Below are 8,978 nucleotides of genomic sequence, written 5' to 3' on the forward strand. Positions count from 1 at the left end.
GGGGAGGGCCAGGCCCCCCATGCACATTCTGCTTTGTAGTACTGGTAAGACCACACCTGGAGTGTGGCGCTGGTTTGGTCCCCTTACTTTAGGAAAGATGTCACGGCATTGAAGGCCGTTCAGAGGCTGGTCACCAGACTGATTCCACAGATGACGGGTTTGTTGTTTGAAGAGAGATTGTCCAGTTTCGGTCGATACTCTCTGGTTTAGAAGAATGAGGGGAGATAGAATTGATCAGGTTCCGGGGCAGCACATTTAAAACTGAGATGAGGAGAAATTACTTCTACCAAAGGGCCGTGAATCTGGAATTCGCTGCTCCAGAGTGCGGTGGATGTTGGGACTGAGTAAATTTAATGAGGAGTTAGACAGATTATTGATTGTTAATGGGTTGAAGGGTTATGGATAAATTGTCAGGACTGGGGGGTGACGCCAGAATGCGATTATCCATGGACGTATTGAACTGTGGAGCAGGCTCGAGAGGCTAAATTGCCGACTCCTGCTCTTAGTTCTCCTGTTGAAATGAAGACCTATTCTGTCTGATTTCATCTTCCATCTCAGAACCTGTAGCCCTTCAGGTAATAGCACCTTGATCACAAATTTCCTGCTCTTGATTAATGAGGTGATTTTGTGATTGAAAAGGAGACCAGGGGTTATGGGGAGAAGGCGAGATAAGGGGGTGAGGAACGTACCAGCTATGATCGAATGGTGGAGCAGACGAGATGGGGGAACTCGCCTAATTCTGCTGCTCTCAATAATAAACCAATGAACTTTCAGTTTTCGTGCCCTGTGCAACACAGAAAAATTTAATTTTACAGTGGAATGGATGAGATTCTATTCTAAATGCAAATGTTATTTTCTTCATCATTCTTCCACAATGTCTTGGGAAGTTAACTCCCCCCGCCCCCCCCCCCCCCCCCCCACCCCCCACCTTCACTGGACTTTATCCGAATGATCTGCTTGGTTTTATTTTGGATTCTTCACTAAAACAACATTTGTCAGGCCATCGTTGGAAGGAGGTGAACCCATCACTCTCCTGTTCCTCACTGTTCCACTGTCAGTGACCTGGCTTCAGAACAAAGATTCAAAGAAAGAACTAAAGAACAAAACAGACATTTCAGAAAACGGGGAAAGAATTCTTGCCACTTCTACGGAAAACTGATCAATGATGGCGATTACTCTTTGAAGAGACAGACCTCGATCGTCATTTAACACGGTAGGTAGTTGCCACAGCAATTACTGATTTAACAGGAAAAGCAAGAAACTGCAGAAAATCTAGTCATTTTAGAGGGGAAGCAACCCTCAGTGAGCCAGGTGGGGCCAGGTCTCACGCAGTTCCTCGTTAGTATAGTGGTTAGTATCCCCGCCTGTCACGCGGGAGACCGCGGTTCAATTCCCCGACGGGGAGCTTGTACCTCTCCTGGAAGAAAACGGCAATACATTTTTAAAAGTGGCACATCAGCTGTCAAATCCGCCAAGGCACATCGCCCAAGAGATGCACTCGACAAGGGCGTCCTGGAAACATATCTTTAAATCCGCCCACGCCAATATTGTGCTGCACTCGGTCGGTCAGCGAACAGGGCATACATCGTTTTCATTTTCCACATTTGTCCGTATTGAAGTTCAAATGCAAACTTCAACGTGCGCCATTTGTCGCACACGATCTTCATTCGCAAAAACGACACAATTGAAACACATTTCTTCAAAGGTCACCACAGCCAAGTCGTGAACAATGAGACAATCAAGGAGGATCGGGCAGTAACTCACGACTGCTCGTCAGGAACAGAATCGCCGATGCAGCTGACCTGCATGCTGTGATACTCAATAACGGTCTTCCAAACGCGACAAGAATGCAAAAACTGTACGCAGAATGTAATAATTTGAAGTACCGGATCATCTCGCAACACGCACAAGCTTCCATCCAAGAATAGTGTTGTATAGTGAGGCATAGTGGATCCTTCTTAACCGTGTGTCCTGAATTTCACTTCTGTTCATTTTTGCTTCAATAACCTTTTCGATTTACCGAAGCAGCAGGAAATGAAATCAGCCTGTTAGTGTACAGAACGTCATTGTTAATACATGCAGACCGGACCCGGAGAGGCTGTCCCCTGGTCCCCCAATCTTCAGAAACTATTGTACCCAACGTCGACATGATTCGTGAATTTGGAAACTGCCTATTTCACCGCTCTTTATATTGTGTCCTGTTATTGAACAAAAACGTTTAATTCAATGTGTTTTCTGGGAAAAGCAAGGATGCGCATCCCCTGGTTTGCACAAAAGTCTGATGCATAATGTTCGTGCTGACATGTTAAATAGTGGCCCTGGTTAGAAAACTGGTTAATTGAAATCGTTTTTTTATGGTGCCAAGTGCAATTTCGAAAATATTTTCTGCTGCATCTCATGCCTCAGGAACAGATCTCCTCAATATTCCTGTGAAGCGATGGCGATTGAGACATGTAGCAAGTATAACAAACACCACGTTAATGTCCAACAGGTATGCTTCAAACACGAGTTTTCGGAGCAATTGTCCTTCCTCAGGTGAATCTGAGGAATCAGCATTCACCTGAGGAAGGAGCAGTGCTCCGAAAACTAGTGTTTGAAACAATCCTGTTGGACTTTAACCTGGTGTTGTAAGAATTCTTACTGTACTCACCCAAGTCCAAAGCGGGCATTTCCACAACAATTGAACCATGAGCCGACTTGCGGATGTCAGGGTCTGAAGTGAACATCCGCATCAATACTTACAGCTCAACACACACGGAAGTGTTTGGGTGTTCTGCATTCTGTCTTCCAAAGTTAACCTCGATCGTCATTTAACACGGTAGGTAGTTGCCACAGCAATTACTGATTTAACAGGAGAAGCAAGAAACTGCAGAAAATCTAGTCATTTTAGAGGGGAAGCAACCCTCAGTGAGCCAGGTGGGGCCAGGTCTCACGAAGTTCCTCGTTAGTATAGTGGTTAGTATCCCCGCCTGTCACGCGGGAGACGGGGGTTCAATTCCCCGACGGGGAGCTTGTACCTCTCCTGGAAGAAAACGGCAATCCTTTTTAAAAGTGGCACATCAGCTGTCAAATCCGCCAAGGCACATCGCCCAAGAGATGCACTCGACAAGGGCGTCCTGGAAACATATCTTTAAATCCGCCCACGCCAATATTGTGCTGCACTCGGTCGGTCAGCGAACAGGGCATATATCGTTTTCATTTTCCACATTTGTCCGTATTGAAGTTCAAATGCAAACTTCAACGTGCGCCATTTGTCGCACACGATCTTCATTCGCAAAAACGACACAATTGAAACACATTTCTTCAAAGGTCACCACAGCCAAGTCGTGAACAATGAGACAATCAAGGAGGATCGGGCAGTAACTCACGACTGCTCGTCAGGAACAGAATCGCCGATGCAGCTGACCTGCATGCTGTGATATTCAATAACGGTCTTCCAAACGCGACAAGAATGCAAAAACTGTACGCAGAATGTAATAATTTGAAGTACCGGATCATCTCGCAACACGCACAAGCTTCCATCCAAGAATAGTGTTGTATAGTGAGGCATAGTGGATCCTTCTTAACCGTGTGACCTGAATTTCACTTCTGTTCATTTTTGCTTCAATAACCTTTTCGATTTACCGAAGCAGCAGGAAATGAAATCAGCCTGTTAGTGTACAGAACGTCATTGTTAATACTTGCAGAACCGACCCGGAGAGGCTGTCGCCTGGTCCCCCAATCTTCAGAAACTATTGTACCCAAAAGTCTGATGCATAATTTTCGTGCTGACATTTTAAATAGTGGCCCTGGTTAGAAAACTGGTTAATTGAAATCGTTTTTTTATGGTGCCAAGTGCAATTTCGAAAATATTTTCTGCTGCATCTCATGCCTCAGGAACAGATCTCCTCAATATTCCTGTGAAGCGATGGCGATTGAGACATGTAGCAAGTATAACAAACACCACGTTAATGTCCAACAGGTATGCTTCAAACACGAGTTTTCGGAGCAATTGTCCTTCCTCAGGTGAATCTGAGGAATCAGCATTCACCTGAGGAAGGAGCAGTGCTCCGAAAACTAGTGTTTGAAACAAACCTGTTGGACTTTAACCTGGTGTTGTAAGAATTCTTACTGTACTCACCCAAGTCCAAAGCGGGCATTTCCACAACAATTGAACCATGAGCCGACTTGCGGATGTCAGGGTCTGAAGTGAACATCCGCATCAATACTTACAGCTCAACACACACGGAAGTGTTTGGGTGTTCTGCATTCTGTCTTCCAAAGTTAACCTCGATCGTCATTTAACACGGTAGGTAGTTGCCACAGCAATTACTGATTTAACAGGAAAAGCAAGAAACTGCAGAAAATCTAGTCATTTTAGAGGGGAAGCAACCCTCAGTGAGCCAGGTGGGGCCAGCTCTCACGTAGTTCCTCGTTAGTATAGTGGTTAGTATCCCCGCCTGTCACGCGGGAGACCGACGGGGAGTTTGTACCTCTCCTGGAAGATTAAACAACGATCCTTCTTAAAAGTGGCACATCGGCTGTCAAATCCGCCAAAGCCCATCGCAAAAGAGATGTACTCGACGGGGCGTCCTGGAAACATATCTTTAAATCCGCCCACGCCAAAATTGTGCTGCACTCGGTCGGTCAGCGAACAGGGCATATATCGTTTTCATTTTCCACATTTGTCCGTATAGAAGTTCAAATGCAAACTTCAACGTGCGCCATTTGTCGCACACGATCTTCATTCGCAAAAACGACACAATTGAAACACATTTCTTCAAAGGTCACCACAGCCAAGTTGTCAACAATGAGACAATCAAGGAGGATCGGGCAGTAACTCACGACTGCTCGTCAGGAACAGAATCGCCGATGCAGCTGACCTGCATCCTGTGATATTCAATAACGGTCTTCCAAACGCGACAAGAATGCAAAAACTGTACGCAGAATGTAATAAATTGAAGTACCTGATCATCTCGCAACACGCACAAGCTTCCATTCAAGAATAATGTTGTATAGTGAGGCATAGTGGATCCTTCTTAACGGTGTGACCTGAATTTCAATTCTGTTCATTTTTGCTTCAATAACCTTTTCAATTTACCGAAGTAGCAGGAAATGAAATCAGCCTGTTAGTGTAAAGAACGTCATTGTTAATACATGCAGAACCGACCCGGAGACGCTGTCCCCTGGTCCCCCAATCTTCAGAAACTATTGTACCCAACGTCGACATGATTCGTGAATTTGGAACCTGCCTATCCCACGGCTCTTTATATTGTGTCCTGTTATATAACAAAAACGTTTAATTCAATGTATTTACTGGGAAAAGCAAGGATGCGCATCCCCTGGTTTGCACAAAAGTCTGATGCATAATGTTCGTGCTGACATTTTAAATAGTTGCCCTGGTTAGACAACTGGTTAATTGAAATCGTTTTTTTATGGTGCCAAGTGCAATTTCGAAAATATTTTCTGCTGCATCTCATGCCTCTGGAACAGATCTCCTCAATATTCCTGTGAAGCGATGGCGATTGAGACATGTAGCAAGTATAACAAACACCACGTTAATGTCCAACAGGTCTGTTTCAAACACGAGCTTTCGGAGCAATTGTCCTTCCTCAGGTGAATCTGAGGAATCAGCATTCACCTGAGGAAGGAGCAGTGCTCCGAAAACTAGTGTTTGAAACAAACCTGTTGGACTTTAACCTGGTGTTGTAAGAATTCTTACTGTACTCACCCAAGTCCAAAGCGGGCATTTCCACAACAATTGAACCATGAGCCGACTTGCGGATGTCAGGGTCTGAAGTGAACATCCGCATCAATACTTACAGCTCAACACACACGGAAGTGTTTGGGTGTTCTGCATTCTGTCTTCCAAAGTTAACCTCGATCGTCATTTAACACGGTAGGTAGTTGCCACAGCAATTACTGATTTAACAGGAGAAGCAAGAAACTGCAGAAAATCTAGTCATTTTAGAGGGGAAGCAACCCTCAGTGAGCCAGGTGGGGCCAGGTCTCACGCAGTTCCTCGTTAGTATAGTGGTTAGTATCCCCGCCTGTCACGCGGGGGACCGGGGTTCAATTCCCCGACGGGGAGCTTGTACCTCTCCTGGAAGAAAACGGCAATCCTTTTTAAAAGTGGCACATCAGCTGTCAAATCCGCCAAGGCACATCGCCCAAGAGATGCACTCGACAAGGGCGTCCTGGAAACATATCTTTAAATCCGCCCACGCCAATATTGTGCTGCACTCGGTCGGTCAGCGAACAGGGCATATATCGTTTTCATTTTCCACATTTGTCCGTATAGAAGTTCAAATGCAAACTTCAACGTGCGCCATTTGTCGCACACGATCTTCATTCGCAAAAACGACACAATTGAAACACATTTCTTCAAAGGTCACCACAGCCAAGTCGTGAACAATGAGACAATCAAGGAGGATCGGGCAGTAACTCACGACTGCTCGTCAGGAACAGAATCGCCGATGCAGCTGACCTGCATGCTGTGATATTCAATAACGGTCTTCCAAACGCGACAAGAATGCAAAAACTGTACGCAGAATGTAATAATTTGAAGTACCGGATCATCTCGCAACACGCACAAGCTTCCATCCAAGAATAGTGTTGTATAGTGAGGCATAGTGGATCCTTCTTAACCGTGTGTCCTGAATTTCACTTCTGTTCATTTTTGCTTCAATAACCTTTTCGATTTACCGAAGCAGCAGGAAATGTAATCAGCCTGTTAGTGTAAAGAACGTCATTGTTAATACATGCAGAACCGACCCGGAGAGGCTGTCCTCTGGTCCCCCAATCTTCAGAAACTATTGTACCCAACGTCGACATGATTCGTGAATTTGGAAACTGCCTATTTCACCGCTCTTTATATTGTGTCCTGTTATTGAACAAAAACGTTTAATTCAATGTGTTTGCTGGGAAAAGCAAGGATGCGCATCCCCTGGTTTGCACAAAAGTCTGATGCATAATGTTCGTGCTGACATGTTAAATAGTGGCCCTGGTTAGACAACTGGTTAATTGAAATCGTTTTTTTATCGTGCCAAGTGCAATTTCGAAAATATTTTCTGCTGCATCTCATGCCTCTGGAACAGATCTCCTCAATATTCCTGTGAAGCGATGGCGATTGAGACATGTAGCAAGTATAACAAACACCACGTTAATGTCCAACAGGTCTGCTTCAAACACGAGTTTTCGGAGCAATTGTCCTTCCTCAGGTGAATCTGAGGAATCAGCATTCACCTGAGGAAGGAGCAGTGCTCCGAAAACTAGTGTTTGAAACAAACCTGTTGGACTTTAACCTGGTGTTGTAAGAATTCTTACTGTACTCACCCAAGTCCAAAGCGGGAATTTCCACAACAATTGAACCATGAGCCGACTTGCGGATGTCAGGGTCTGAAGTGAACATCCGCATCAATACTTACAGCTCAACACACACGGAAGTGTTTGGGTGTTCTGCATTCTGTCTTCCAAAGTTAACCTCGATCGTCATTTAACACGGTAGGTAGTTGCCACAGCAATTACTGATTTAACAGGAAAAGCAAGAAACTGCAGAAAATCTAGTCATTTTAGAGGGGAAGCAACCCTCAGTGAGCCAGGTGGGGCCAGGTGTCACGCAGTTCCTCGTTAGTATAGTGGTTAGTATCCCCGCCTGTCACGCGGGAGACCTCGGTTCAATTCCCCGACGGGGAGTTTGTACCTCTCCTGGAAGATTAAACAACGATCCTTCTTAAAAGTGGCACATCAGCTGTCAAATCCGCCAAGGCACATCGCCCAAGAGATGCACTCGACAAGGGCGTCCTGGAAACATATCTTTAAATCCGCCCACGCCAATATTGTGCTGCACTCGGTCGGTCAGCGAACAGGGCATATATCGTTTTCATTTTCCACATTTGTCCGTATAGAAGTTCAAATGCAAACTTCAACGTGCGCCATTTGTCGCACACGATCTTCATTCGCAAAAACGACACAATTGAAACACATTTCTTCAAAGGTCACCACAGCCAAGTCGTGAACAATGAGACAATCAAGGAGGATCGGGCAGTAACTCACGACTGCTCGTCAGGAACAGAATCGCCGATGCAGCTGACCTGCATGCTGTGATATTCAATAACGGTCTTCCAAACGCGACAAGAATGCAAAAACTGTACGCAGAATGTAATAATTTGAAGTACCGGATCATCTCGCAACACGCACAAGCTTCCATCCAAGAATAGTGTTGTATAGTGAGGCATAGTGGATCCTTCTTAACCGTGTGTCCTGAATTTCACTTCTGTTCATTTTTGCTTCAATAACCTTTTCGATTTACCGAAGCAGCAGGAAATGTAATCAGCCTGTTAGTGTAAAGAACGTCATTGTTAATACATGCAGAACCGACCCGGAGAGGCTGTCCCCTGGTCCCCCAATCTTCAGAAACTATTGTACCCAACGTCGACATGATTCGTGAATTTGGAAACTGCCTATTTCACCGCTCTTTATATTGTGTCCTGTTATTGAACAAAAACGTTTAATTCAATGTGTTTGCTGGGAAAAGCAAGGATGCGCATCCCCTGGTTTGCACAAAAGTCTGATGCATAATGTTCGTGCTGACATGTTAAATAGTGGCCCTGGTTAGACAACTGGTTAATTGAAATCGTTTTTTTATCGTGCCAAGTGCAATTTCGAAAATATTTTCTGCTGCATCTCATGCCTCTGGAACAGATCTCCTCAATATTCCTGTGAAGCGATGGCGATTGAGACATGTAGCAAGTATAACAAACACCACGTTAATGTCCAACAGGTATGCTTCAAACACGAGTTTTCGGAGCAATTGTCCTTCCTCAGGTGAATCTGAGGAATCAGCATTCACCTGAGGAAGGAGCAGTGCTCCGAAAACTAGTGTTTGAAACAAACCTGTTGGACTTTAACCTGGTGTTGTAAGAATTCTTACTGTACTCACCCAAGTCCAAAGCGGGAATTTCCACAACAATTGAACCATGAGCCGACTTGCGGATGTC

General features: G+C 45.0%; 2 non-coding genes across 2 annotated transcripts; both read left to right on the forward strand.

The window, feature by feature from the left end:
• The first annotated feature begins 2,938 nt into the window (after positions 1–2,938).
• Positions 2,939–3,010, forward strand: trnad-guc. Its single transcript has one exon. It is a non-coding gene; the product is annotated as a tRNA-Asp (tRNA).
• Positions 3,011–5,998: 2,988 nt separating this feature from the next.
• Positions 5,999–6,070, forward strand: trnad-guc. Its single transcript has one exon. It is a non-coding gene; the product is annotated as a tRNA-Asp (tRNA).
• Positions 6,071–8,978: the final 2,908 nt, after the last annotated feature.

This window comes from Scyliorhinus canicula, unplaced genomic scaffold (genome assembly GCF_902713615.1).
Source record: "Scyliorhinus canicula unplaced genomic scaffold, sScyCan1.1, whole genome shotgun sequence".
In the NCBI taxonomy this organism is placed as follows: domain Eukaryota; kingdom Metazoa; phylum Chordata; class Chondrichthyes; order Carcharhiniformes; family Scyliorhinidae; genus Scyliorhinus; species Scyliorhinus canicula.